This window comes from Meleagris gallopavo, chromosome 8 (genome assembly GCF_905368555.1).
Source record: "Meleagris gallopavo chromosome 8, MGAL_WU_HG_1.1, whole genome shotgun sequence".
NCBI lineage: Eukaryota > Metazoa > Chordata > Aves > Galliformes > Phasianidae > Meleagris > Meleagris gallopavo.
In genome coordinates, this window is record NC_139411.1 from 6,345,044 (window position 1) to 6,359,354 (window position 14,311).

Sequence of the window (14,311 nt, forward strand, 5' to 3'; positions counted from 1 at the left end):
GTAACAGTGACAGGACAAGAGGTAATGGCCTTAAATTGTGCTAGGGGAGTCTCGGGTTGGTTATTTGGAAATTTTTTTCTCAGAATGAGTGGTGATGCATTGGCACAGGCTGCCCAGGGAGGTGGTGCAGTAACTGTCCCTGGAGGTGTTGAAGAAACATGGAGATGTGGCACTGGCTAGTGGGCATGGTGGGAATGGGTTGATGGTTGGACTAGAAGATATCAGAGTAGATATCAGAGTTCTTTTCCAGCCTTAAGGATTCTATGATTATTGAGCATGTTATTCAGTTCTTGCCGTGAAGTCAGTGACCTGTTTTCTTTCTAAAGAAAGAAAGAAAGAAAGAAGTACTTCCTTCAAAATAGGGAGAAAGAACAGCTAAAGATTCATGGATGTGTAACTGCAGAGAGAAAAAAGACTCAGTATTTTGCATAATATGGGCAACTATTCTCAGGCACATTTTCTTGCATAAAAGGAATAATACCAGATGAATTTATTTGAGGATGATGCCTGTATGTGTTTTCATTAGGGACTAACTTCAGCTTCACAGTATGTACCTGTGCAAGGGATAAATAATAACTCCTCTTTTCTTTTGTGAAGCCTGTCTGAGTTAGGGTTCATGCAATTCAGTGTGCTTTCTAAAGCGGCATGTGCTGGTGTCCAGCAGAAAGTCTGCAGGATGGCTCTGTTAGGATGGCTATTTTTTGAAGCTTTGTTCTGTATTGTTTTCCTACAGAAATGGTTTTTGTTTCTGTAAATGGAATGACATTTTTTTCCATCTTTTTAGGTCTTGTACTATTTATGAGCAGTGTCTGCAGCAGTGCAGGCAGAAGTATGACTAGAGTGTCCCTTTTAACCAGGTCATTCATTGAACATATCTGCACTTAATCCTCATAATGTCAGGATAAAGAAACACAGCTTAGCAGAAAAATATGCATGGTAATTTTAAATAGAAATCCAGTCGAACAGAATTGAAATTAATTTTTTGAGTATCTGGAAATTAGATGCCTAGTGTTTTTCTATTAATAGATCTATCAGACTTTAAAACATTCAGATTAGGTACCAGCACTAATTGATAGCTGCATGCTAAAAGAGGAAGAATTTATTGCAGCTTCTCAACTAGAGACATTAGCATTCTTTTGCAGAAATAGGAAGTTTTATTTTTAAGGACAGGCTGCTGGAGGAAGGTGGGGTATGTTTAGCATAGCGGGGCTGGTTCTGTGTGTGAGGCTGACAGCATCTGGATGCTTAGGGATTAGGACTCAGGTAGAAACAGGAGATGGTGTAATGGTTTAGACAGTGAACAGCAAAGTTAAGTGACAGGGTAAGTGCTCAGGCACAATGCTGAAGTAACACGGAAGACATTCACAGCAGTCAGAGCAAAGCAATGTTTCTGCAGTGGCGTGCAGTGCCAGGTTGCAAGCAGGCATGCAGCAGTGCAGCAACCACTCCAGGCACAGTGCAGCCATGCCATTCACATCCACTCCTGCTCCTTGCACCTGGAGCTTCTCAGCAGTAACCCGGGGTCCCAGGGGGCAAACAACAACAGTGTCACGCACACCTGCTAGCAGCATCCCTCAATAATATCCTCTCTTTGCTGCAGTTGAGAGGAAAGAAGAAAGGATTCAAATATTGGATGTATTCATGCGTTCTCCTCCTGGGATGGCAATATGTTTAGAGAAAGTCAGCGGATGATGATATTTACACACTAGAAAGGCTTTTTGATACTAAGCAGTCATGGTACTATGAAATAAAAACTTTGTTTTTACAGGCAGTTTAAAGTGAAAGGCAAATACTTAATACTCAGAATGTTCTGTTTCTAATTGTGTAACCCAGTTTTGACTACCATTATATAGTGGCTAACAAAAGCATATAGGAAAACATGTACTGAAATCAGAATGAGTTGCTGCCTGTATCCACCAAGGTGATAGCTGCCATAAATGCTGTGATGTTGTAAAGGTATTATTAGTCATTATAGGAAAGACAAATTCTGAGAGCTTCAGCAGAAGCTGAAGGCTTGTGTTCCGATCTGCCTGTTGGATGGCATTTTCAAATTTTAATTTCAGAAATAACAAAAAAAAACAGCAATCCTTTTATTCATAAAAGATCCAAGAAATTGAGAGTTAATGACTTGGTCAGCTGTCCTTAAGGTGACTGGGACATTTTCTGTTGATCTTAAAGAGCTGCTGCCAGGTCCTTCGTGACTTATGAGAATACAACTGTAAAAAATTCCTGGACTCATTTGTTCTGCCTGCCCTGAAAGTAATGGCATGGCTGGTTTCTCACCCAATCGCAATTGTCCATAGCTTGCTCTCACTCGAAGAGAAGCCTGGCTTCCCTTAGTTTATTGCTATGTTCTGTGCTTAGGCTTAGAACTTAAAAAAATTACAGCCTATGTGCATCATGCTGCTGGTGCCATTACAGTAGGCTAATTGCCAGGACTACTGATAGCTGACTCACACATTAGGTAATTGGGGCTCTCCTGTAGTATGGTCATGGATGAGTCAATGTTGGAGAAATTGGGTTAGTAAAAGCTCTGAATATGTATTTTTTAGGGGGAACAAAAAAAGTAATTTCTGGCCTCTTCTCATTGCCTCACAGTCATTGAGAGAGAAAGAAATCATAAAAATGACACATGACCTAAAAAAAAGATGGCTTTTTTTTTATATTTGGACTGGAAGAATAGTTTGTTCTGTGGCAATTTTTCTTTTCATTTTTCTTATCTTTAAACAAGGTGGCATTTAAAGTAGACATCCACTGTGCTGGAAAGAAAAGCAAAGAAATGTACTGCAAATTATTGCTGGGGAGGTGGATAATGGGAAAGCAAGAGAAAAGCAAAGGACAGAAGAAAAAAAGGGAAAGTGAGGGCACTGAAATACATTCGTGTGGGTTGGTTTTCAAAGTCTGTGGCAGGGAGAGAGGTAGTCAAATGTCTTCACAGTTAAACACATAAATAAAAAAGAGCTGCTGTGTTAAAGGGGAATACCCATGAGTTGTCCTTGAAGTAGTGGTAGGTAGGCATGGTTGAGAGTAATGCTTGCAAACTGTGGCTGTGTACGTCATAGGCAGATGAAACTTTTGGCACTACAGTTCAGCAAAGTAAATTCCCCAAGGTTAAATATATTGTAATTTTTTTAATTTTTTTTTTAAGGAAGTTGTTTTTACAACATTAATCCTTCTCCTTAGAAAGATTTTTTACAGTGGTCTCAAACATTAGGAAAATACATAAAATAGAAAAAAAAATCCATGCATTTCATTCTTTGAAGTTTGTCTGATAGTTGGGAATGTTGTCAGGTAGAGTAGGTTAGATAGAGTAGGGTCAGGTGGGAGAGAGGGAGGAAGGAAGGGCTCTAGACTGACAAGTATACGTACCTATCTATCTGTGATTTTTCTAATTACTGTGTTAGAGTAAAAACGTGAGCAAAATCATAATGGATAATTCAAAGGCTTAAATGCTGTATCAAAACACACCTGGTCATAATTAACTGTACAGTTTCATTTGTCCAAATATCTATTATGTGCAACTAAATGAATATCCTTGTAGTTGACTGACACTTATACTGCATAATCATTGCAAGCAAGAGACAAGATTTAGCTTATTTGCAAGGAAAAGCAAAGAGCATACTTTCAGCAATGGCCTGAAATTAAAAAGGAGTGAGGGAGGAGGGAAGTATAACTGCAAATTACCTTCAGTTTGAACTCCACAGGAGAAGTGGTGATGATGCATAGAGCTGTTGGTTATTTGCCAGTGTTAAACCAGTGTTGAAGGTGATCTGTTTTTGTCTAGAAGTATTACCTACAAGTCCTACTGCACAAGGCTTTGCCAAAAGAACAGATTGTCTTTGAACTGTGATCTGAATAATGTCTTTAAACACTACTACTTTCACCTCTTACTTCTCTGTCTTATGATCTGTTACCTCAGTACATGTTAACAATTGCTTAGTCGTGTGTTTGTAGATGTCAGGTATAAAGATTTCACCAGAATTTGAGAGAGAAAATCTCATACTTGGAAATTGCTTTTCACTAAGTAGTCCCTTGCTAGGAAAGTCTGACTTCCCACACATCACGACTAAGGTTGCAGGAATACCAGTTGTACTGAAAATTCAGTCCTTTTTTTACTATGATAGAAGCCTGCATGAGCTGCCACCTATAGCATACAAACTTTTTCTTGAAGTACTTTAAGATGACCTTCCAACCTAAGACATTCTATAGCAGCACTCAGCCAACTCAGTGCAAATACCATTTTATTCATTAATTTTTGTCTGATCCACAGATAACCTTTTGATTATATTATTGAAAATAATTTGACATAGATGAGACTTAACTGTGACGTCAACTGAGCAGATTGTTGTAATGATGAGAAAAGGTATACTTACAATTATAAGCTGTAGTGATCAGCAGCTAGGCTGATACTATATTTTTTTCCTAAATGTTATTTAGACTCCTGCTAATGTGTTTACAGGTTATCTCGACATAAGGCACCAAGTGGTAGTAAACAAGTTGTGGTAACCAAGAGCACATATAAGACAACTGTGTCTCTGGTTACCCCTTCCTCAGTCACCCCGGAAGCACTCCAAGTTGAAGCTTTTGCTTTGGAGACAGCTGAAGTTTGTTGTAGACTTTCCAGGTGTTTGGGTGGCCATCTGGAACATGAATAATTTAATGAACACAAGAACTGCTCCAAGGCTGTGTCTTTCAGAAGGATGTATCACCAGGATGAATCATAGGATCACAGAGCAGCCAGGCTGCATCATCTTGGGCTTTCGCTTCCCTTCCATTTCCTCACATAGTCTTATGCCTCTTCCTTTTCAGCTGTGCCCTACATGTTATTTTAGAATCATACTAAGTGCACAGCCCGTTTTTATCCTATTCACAGCCCTCCAAGTGCTTTACCCAGTATTGCATACATTTAACTGAGATATTCCATACATCAGACTTAGAAAAAAAGACCTCTATGACTCTGCTGTTGCCATGACTTGAAAGCATCATTTAATAACAGTATTGATGCACTAGGTGTGTTTGTACGTATCCAACACACACTTTATTTCATCTTTTTCAAAGAAATTACAGTGCAGAAGGGAGCTAAATTGATATCCAGCACCTCACCTTTGGAATGATTACCTTCTGCTCAATAACCAGCTCTGGAGAGGAAGCCAATGCTCATCTCAAACAAACAAGGTTCAGTTGTTTAAATGTGGGACCGAATCCTCCTAATTTCAAAACTTTGATTTCCTGCTATTCTGTTTGTTTTGTTCAGAGAAGTTCCACATTTCTTTCAGTGAATATCTGACTTCAACATATAACAGCACCAAAGTGAGGTCATTCTTGCCAAGTTTCAGAGAGAGTATAAAAACTTCCAGCAGAGCAGCTCTACCACGCTGTACCAGAAGGCCATGCAGTCTGGTATGGCAAAGTACAGAACAAGTATACAGGGATTTGCCCTTAGTATACTCTCCCCTCCTCTGGCCATTTTCAGCTTAGAGGACTTCTCACATGGAAATGTGCCAAAGATCTCCCTTCTGTTAGTCAAGACTCATCTCTGATACATACAAAGTTCTTGCATACACAATGCCCTTTGACTGCTACAAATGCATGCAAACCATTTAGAATAAAACTTGATATTCAAATGCAAAAAATGCAAACAATAATAATAATAACAAAAGAAAGCAAGGAGAGTGGAAAGTGTATTTGAAATCTTAAGCCAGGTAGATCTCATTAAACTTACTCAGAAAAAAAAATCAGATAAAGAAAGGTTTGTATCCTTCTGCTTACCTCGTCTTCTGTAGGGCACTTCTCTGTCCCAGATGGGATGAGAAGACAGCTGCTGTTAGACATAGCAGCACATCTATGGCATCAGTCAGTGACAAGCACCAGAGCTCTGGCAGCCCAGAGCTGAGAGATAGCATCAGAGTCTGCATAGGTGGGGTTACAGCTAAGCTTTAGAGAGGGCACCAGGGTGGCAGTGTCCTCCAGAGCTGGTGCTGAGGGACCCTGCAAAACAAAGAGTCATCATACCAACAAATGGGCTACACAGACCTTGAAATTACATTGCTATAGGTGAACAGTCCACTTCCATGGTTCAACTCTGTCCTGATGACCCAAGTCTTTGGGTCATTATATTGGAGTTATTTAAGTGCCTTGCAGATCTAGACAGAACCCCTGTCCCAGGGGTTTGAGGATCTGTACACTGCAACCAGGTGCTCAAAGCAGGAGAGATGTGTCAGTAACTTCCAGAGTTGGAGCCCCCTATTATAGGTTCCTGCTAGAAACATTTCCTATGAATATTTTACAACCCTTTTAAAATGTATTCATTTTGCACAAATATCTTTTGTATTTGATGTCCATGAATATTTATGCTGCTGGATTTTACTGTGCAAAATCTGCATGGAAAGGTATTCTGAATCCACTGTCTGGCATGCTCAAGTTAGCACACTCCCTGTCAGAAAGGAGTGCCTTTTGGAAGCAGCTGTTGTGGCTTCACACATTATTATGCAAAATAATATTTTATAATTCAATGATATATGATATTCCATAGTTTGTATGTTATACATCTTGCTTTATATTGCATACTTCTTTATAGTATGTATGTAATATATATAATACACTATATATAAGGGCTGTTCTGAAAGCAGTACCTCTTATTTTATTATGCTGGCCAACGAAATGTTGGTGGTATGGCAGTAGAGCTTGAACCTTCCCACTAATTTCTGTTACATGCTGCTGTGTGACATGGTAGCAGAGGGGCAATCTGACACAATGAAGCAAAGATGTGGCATTTAATTCCTCAAGTAAAGGAGTACTGATTAATGAAATGGCATTCTGGTGCTTTTCTATTAATCCATATTCTATTTGAGCTGTGTTAACATTCTGGTTGCCATTCAACTACTCTTGTACAGAGAGTACAGAAGAACAGCAAAGGTTTTTACTACTGCAGGTCCCCCCTTCCTCCATGATCACAGGTAATGCAGCCTCCAACTGGGAGACAGATGTTCAAATGTCTCCTGTCTGCTGTTGCTTAGTATAAAGCACTCATTGTCACATTACCAGACACACTGGAGCTGAATTATGGGCTTTAGTGTTATGGTTTCATCTCAGTCTGCACGAAGTGGTGACTGAGCTGTAGTAAGTATTTTTTTAATCTGAATACTTAGCAAAAAATGCAGGGTTTGCTATTTTCTAACTTGTATAATTAATAATAGATTTGATAAAAGGATCCTCTTTTTGTGGGGATCACCATCAGGTCTGTGTGTAAGACGTGCTTCAACACCCACCTTGCTTGCTGCTGCAAAGATGTGCTGAGCCCACCGAGGCCTCTGACATAGGAAGGACCTGGGCACTGGGTGCCCGCAGTGCTGCTCTGCTCAGCTCCCAGCAGGAGGTGGGGAGGGACAGCAAAACTTCAGTCTCAAGGTAATGACACACAAAAGGTCGAGGATGTGATGGCAGGAGCTCCAAAGCTGTATCTCCTAAACAGAATGGCAAAATGAAACTAATACTTCTTAGTGAAGTTAATACTGCTATAACCTTGTCATATAGTGCTTCAAGAAACAGGCCTCAGGGTTTCCCACCTCTGAAATAGATGCCAGAAAGTACCTCTTTGCATTCAGCAGGGCCAGGATCAGACTTTTCCCATCCAATTTCAGGTCATAAACTGACTGACTGACATAGTGTTCTCATAAAAGAAGGCTGATCATATGGTTCGGTTGTCCATTTCAGTCTCACAACATTGCACTTCAGCCGTGTGATTAGAGGCAGTATCCTCCTGTCTTGTAGGGGATATTTCTCTGCAAATGAGCTGTTACACATATCTAACTCCATAGTCTATGAAAAGAAAATAAATTCAAGTAATGGGGGAAAAAAGATAAAATCAAGAAAGTAAGGGTCATTAAAGGCTCATTTATATAACATGGTGATGCATGTCAGCAAAGTCACAGGTGGTTTGAATCAAAACTCTTAAAAAAAAAGTGACAGCCACACAGTGTGGCCAAGATTCTGACCATCTTTTTGGTTTCCACAGCTTTTCCACAGAGCACATGTTTTGAAAAATCAGTGCTGAACAGAAGCTTTCAAATTAGGGTAATTAAGTATTCCTGAAATGACATGCTGCCTCTTTGCATGAAAGCAACTCTAGGGTTAGAACACCTGCTGAGGAACATCAGTGTGTAGAAATAAACTTCCTATTCTTCAGACTTACAGACTTTTAGTTGTTCATTCCAGAGAAGGTTTAATTTTTTGGTTGTTTTCCTTTTTGCAGAGCACGCATTACTGTCAGTTGCAATACTAATGGACATCAACATAAACATCATCTCCAGGGCTGTTCAATGAAACTATCTAAGGCTGATTGTCTTGAAATTAGCTTGACTCATATCTGAAAATTGCCAGTGATTAGCTGATTATGGTTTGAATTGAACTCAGATTGCTACAAAAAGCTACAAAAAGTCAGCCTCGGATATATTCTAGTAAATGATGCCTTGGCTGCTGCCAGCACTTGCATTAGGGATGAAGGTCTATCACCGCATCACACTGACGGCAGTCACTTTAAAATACATATTCTGCCTGGGGAGAATCTCTCTCCTGGGGAGAATGCTGTCTTCTTACTTTTTAACCTACTCACTAGGTGAAAAAATAAAATAAATTTGGGACATTGCTAACAGCAGAGCAGATTAAATTCCTCCATGTGAGAGGAACCTGCTGCCCCCTTTGTAAATACAATTATTATAATGAGAGGAGCAGCTCAATCCTGGACTTTTATTGAGAGTCATCTCTTCTACACCAGGGGTACGTGACATTTAAAATAAAATAATCTGAAATAAATCAAACACTAGCAATGCTGAGCAACAGACGTCAGTAGCGTTGAAAAAGAATTCATGCATTATTTTGTCCTAATTATAAAGTTATGTGAAAATGTTTGATTAAATCCTGCTGACTTGCATGCTCTGATGTTACAAACAACAAAAGGCGTTATCATTGGTTCCACTGTCCAGAACTACAGGGAAGACGTGCATTTGACACTTGCATGGGTCTGTATTTCTAGTGGCTGAACTAAACACTGTTAGCTCTATTTTTGGCTAAGATTTGTCTGTCTACAAGAAAAAATAGCAGAGCTTTTCTCTGTGTGCCTGTGGCAGCTAGGCCATTCATCTTGGACTTGCACATGGGGTAAGAAGAGCTGTGGTCCTTAAAAGGGGGTTGCCGTGCTGCATTTTTTTGTGTTTTTGTGCACAAGGCATGGCAACCCTGGCTGTGAGGCCTTAGCTGGCTCCAGCAGCTCAAGCTACAAGTCTCCAAGCAGTGCCCATGCACACGAGTGCAGGGCTGGCCCATACAGTGCTCAGAAAGCAGAGTGTCGAGATCCCCCCAATGCTTGCATCAACTCCATTTCTGTCAACACCAATCACAATACTGTAACAACTAACCCAGGATGGCAGCCATTTAGCAAGCTTAAAAATTTAATTTAAAAACAATAGTAGGTCATTTAAATAATTAAATTCAAAAGAACACTCAGGCGACTCGCAACACCGTAATGGTTTCATTGTGTTTGACATCAGCACGTACCTTAACTGCAACTCTATTTCTAAAAGTGCAAGAGGTGAGTGAGTCAATGTGTCCTTGGTGCTCTGATGTGTCCTGATCCCAATGGGGGCTGCTCTGAGGCCCAGAGCCTTGAGCATACACACCAAAGTGCTACGCCCTATCCTTTGCCTTGGCCTGAGTTCAAGGGGAAAAACAAAACAAAACAAAACAAAAACAAACAGGGAGGTCCATCCCTGGTCCCAGTCCTGAAATGCCTCTTCTGCCTTCAGAAGCACTATCAGTATCTCTGTGAAGGCAATGGGGTAGCCTCCGGCACCTGCTGCTGAAGGGAGCAGAAGGGCTGCATGCTGCTCTGCCACAGTGCCAGGAGAGAGGTGGGCTGCTCTGCCAGCAGCTCCTCTTGGCAAGCCGTGTAAAAGTGCCTGGGAAAACATGACTAGGAGTTCAAGGTTGCCAGTTGATATGTGTGCCCATTCTCAACACAGATTCTTATTTTTGGAATCCAAATAATTAGTAACCCAAATCTTTTCTGAATTTGAACTTCAAATGGATGATATGAACACTGTTGATGTCAGCTTGAAAGTACTATATAAATACAACTTGCTTATGTATGTTAACTATTTCTGCATGCCTAATTACTTGATCAGATGCCATAGGTAAGCAATGTTTAAGAACATGTTCTCTTTACCATGAAGTAAAACACAAACACAGCAGACTAACCATGCAGAATTTTCTGTCTCAGGCATGAGGTTTGGACGTGGCTGAGGAGATGAAATGTTAGCTACTGGCAGGTGAGGAGACGATTTTGAGCATTCATTTGGAATATTAGCTCTTAGACCACATGGCAGCATGAAACAGCTGTGGACTGCAGGTGTCCTACCAGCAACTAATGGCAGGTTAAGCTATAAGCTAATGACACACAGAAAAGGAGTCTTGCAATGCCAGCAGCAAAGCAGCTTGCTCTGTGGTACCTTCAGACTGCCAGCCCCATGGGTACCAGCCACACTGCCATGTCCTGCTGATGTGCCAAGGCACTGCTAGGAAGAACACAGGGTGTGCAACCCCTGGTCAGCCTCCTAGGATCCACATTTCTGCCCCCGAGGGTCACCCTCAGGTGAGTCCAGTTAGGGATACCACCCCATTACAGTCCTATAGCACCCCATGAGGCTGCTGCCTTGGGCACCCTCACCCCACTGCAGCATTTGCCTCTCCTACAAGGCATTCTGAGGGTGGCCATCTAATTGCTATAAATGCAGGGTGCTGTCAGGTGGAAATATCACACTGATAGCAGGTGAGGAGCAGGCACGAGGCCTGTTCAGCCACCTAGGGACCAAGGCAGCAAATTTCAGTCAGGCCAGGAGGCAGATGGTGCCCTCGTTAGCAGTCACAGCAAAGGCCAGCAGTGAGGCACATCCCTAATCTCCACAGCTAAATGATGTAGCACATCAAAGAGATAGTGTACCCTTAATAAAATATTAACATTGAATATAAGATGCCTCCAGATAAACTTAGTTGTATATAGTAAATATATTAATTTTCAATAGTCAAAACAGTGTTGTTGACAGCACCATTCCTGCTAACCTTGTTTGTACCTGTTTGACTGGGGACACAGATCTCCAGTATCTCTGCTGTTTTATAATGCTGCCTGTATTCGTAGGCAGCCTCTCTGGGACCTCACTCTCCTCTCAGATGTCCATCAAGGCATGGCAGATTTCATGTCAAGTGAAGGCTGCTGGGGAAGCTTGCCAACTCGATGCACAGCTGGTATCACAACTTCTTCCTACACCCTTGTGTTCCCTCTGCCTTCCAGTACAATTGGATTTTCTACTGCTGGTCAGATACAGCCTGTAAGTAAGTCAATGGGAAAGTGAGGGAGACAGCCTATTTTCCTGCCACTATTGTCAGCTCATCAACTCAGCACCCCGAGCAGCTGCACTGTCCCCAGACATTTGGTAAAGTTGCCTTCAGGATTATTTCTGTTCTCATCATCAAACCCCTTTATCCTATCAACCTATTAGCAATTGGATACTTTGCTTTATGTTCAGTTATGTTCCCAGAAAAAGAACAAGTTATAAAAGTGCCTCTCAGACTAACATCAAATGTATTTCTTGATGAATTGCAGCCTGGTAGACTATGTGGAAGGTTTTGAAAAGTGAAGTCTATAAAGCTTTTCAATAAAATAATGCTGTAATGTACTTTTCTCTCCAAGGATAGCAAATATAATAAAGCAATACCTATAACTGACTGGAACTTGTGTTTGTCAGCTGGTGTTTCCGTTTTCAAAAAGCCTGTTTGTTTTTTTTTCCAGGGATCTCAAAACCCCACTTTGATAATGATGGACCATGACTGAGACAAGTCCTGCTCAATCAAGCAGCTTCCATTAGGCTCAAGTGTAAAGCAGAGCCCACTGAATGCGTCATCCCTAAATGGTGGCCTTCCTTTTAAACACAGCTCACCAAAGTCTGCAGTCCACAATAATTAATAGTGAGTAGTTGCCTAAAAAACCTTATGGCTCTTGTGCAAGGACACAGAAATACACTTGAAATCTATTTTCTCATTGACACTATTTCCAGATTGGTTGAGAGGGTGCCTGATGAAACATATGTTTTTTTTAGGCACGTGAACTAAAAGTGCATAAACCCAGAAACCGATCAGCTGTTAGTAGGGGCACTGACCACAGAGTTGTAGTGCTCCTCTGTGTTCCCAGGGGATGGGATTTATAAGGTCACCTCTGCCCCCCAGAGAAGCACAGAATGAATCAAGGCAAACTCCACCCATAACCTTTGCTCTTAGACTTGGCTGCTTTCAGGACTGTGTCCCAAGTTTAATTGTTTCTTACCAGACAGCATTCACCTTTTCTCAAACATGTAGCTGGAGAAATGAATTTCCTGAAGAACTTAGCAAATAACTTCAAAAGTGTAACTAAAACTACTGATTTTTAAGAAGGTGGAGTTTCCAAGCAACTGGAAGCAAGCTGAAACTTCATTTAGGAACCAAAAGCAATAACCATCCTTATGCATAGGAAGTTAAATGTTGTTTGGTAACTCGAAACAGGTTAAGTCCTCTGAGATTCACATTTGCAAGGTACCCTCAGTCCAGAGGCTCAGCACCCCGGGAGACATCAATAAAAAGTAAAATCATGCAGGCACTGAAGAAGTTTGCTCAGCACATTGTAACACAAGGGAAAATTCAATTATATAAATTTGGGTAAACGGCAAACAAACAACGAAAAAGAAAAGGTCATAATGAAATCAGACACTTTTGCAAATATGGAACAGTAATTCCCTTAAGTATGATGTTCTAAAAGCAGTTACTTTGTGGTCCACGTTAATGTCATCTAATACCTTTTTAATTTTTATTCTGCTTGCATACTATAGTAGTAAAGTAAAAATTGTAGAAAAATAGAAGTGTGTTTAAAACTGTGTGTGTGTTGAAGAAGGGGGTGGGGGAATCATAGATTTTTCTCCTCAAAGTACTGTGCTTCACTTACCAGGAGCTAGAGAGAATATGCTTCTATCTATAGACTCTCTGTAGAATCAAGAGGTTAAATCACTAGAAGACCCCTTCCTTGAAGTGGTTGAGTTGCAATCCTCCAGAGACTCCAGACAGATGGTTTTTTGCTCAAACACAGACGTACGGAGTGCCATGGTGTCATTTTTGCAACCCTTGATGTAAAGTGTCCTAGATCAACAAGACAGTTATGGGAGGATTAAACAAACAACCAGACAAAAGCTCCCAAAATGTGACAAGTCACATGCTAAGCCAGGACAAACCAATTAAGAGCTTTTGAAAGCAATTTCAGGTTTTGGACTTTAAAAATCGATAAGATGAGCCAGCAAGGGAAGCTTTAGAGTAGTTCAGCATTATCATTTCCTGATGACCAGGGAAAAAGGAGAGTCTGTTTAAAAAAAAAGGGAGGAGCACTCTGCAAAGGTCTACTTGGAAACAGAAGAAAAGAACAGAAGAAAGAACTTGGAACAGAAACTTACATACTCAAATTATTGGCAAAGGCTTTCTACTCAGCAGTCTTTCAGATGTTGCCGATGTGTTTCCCAAGCTGCACAGAAATTCTAATCAGATGGAAAGTCACATCAAACCAAAAAGGGAGAAGATCCTTGAAAAGATGAAGCCCTTTTCTCCCATTTGCCATTTTTTTGCTTTCTCCATAAAAAAAACATTTCCAAAGCAGCAACTTCTTGGTGAAATTCATCTACTGACTTTGTACTGAGCCAGTACAAATAAATGGGGAGAATTTTCTACTTAATATGTAAGAAGCAGGAATCGGTATTGCTGAGATAGATAGCAGAGCTTTGGAGTAACTCACTGAGTGTGGAGGAGAATTTTTTTAGATGTACTTCTGCATTTAGGCCATTGAACTACTGTTTTGTTTTTGTTTTCTTTGTGAGTCTACTAATAAAAAAAGATATATAACCTTACATATGGTGTAGGAAATGGGAAAGAAGAAAGTGGCAGCTAAAACTATCAGCCAGAGGTTTATGGATGTGGATGGGGAACTGACATTAAAGGCTATTACATGGTACAGTACTGTTATTACTTACAATTATTGCTTTTTTGATTGCTGTGTTTAATGACGGTAACACGCTGCTTTGAAGTTGTAAGAATAATGCCACCAACCAGGGTTTGCTTGTGCTTTCAACATTTGGCTAAGCACTTACTCATAGAGCCTGCTCATGTTATGCTCAAGCAAGAGACACAATTAAACTGGTCAGTTTAAAATACGAACCACTTCCAGAAAGTTATTCATGTTTTAGTTTATGCC

General features: G+C 40.6%; 1 long non-coding RNA gene across 1 annotated transcript; it reads right to left on the minus strand.

Annotated features, from left to right (window-relative positions):
• Positions 1 to 4,404: 4,404 nt before the first annotated feature.
• On the minus strand, positions 4,405 to 13,283 carry LOC104911893 (uncharacterized). Its single transcript, XR_794249.3, has 6 exons — positions 13,022 to 13,283; positions 11,124 to 11,376; positions 7,591 to 7,818; positions 7,269 to 7,463; positions 5,770 to 5,988; positions 4,405 to 4,640 (listed from the first exon to the last, which is right to left on the minus strand). It is a non-coding gene; the product is annotated as an uncharacterized LOC104911893 (long non-coding RNA).
• Positions 13,284 to 14,311: the final 1,028 nt, after the last annotated feature.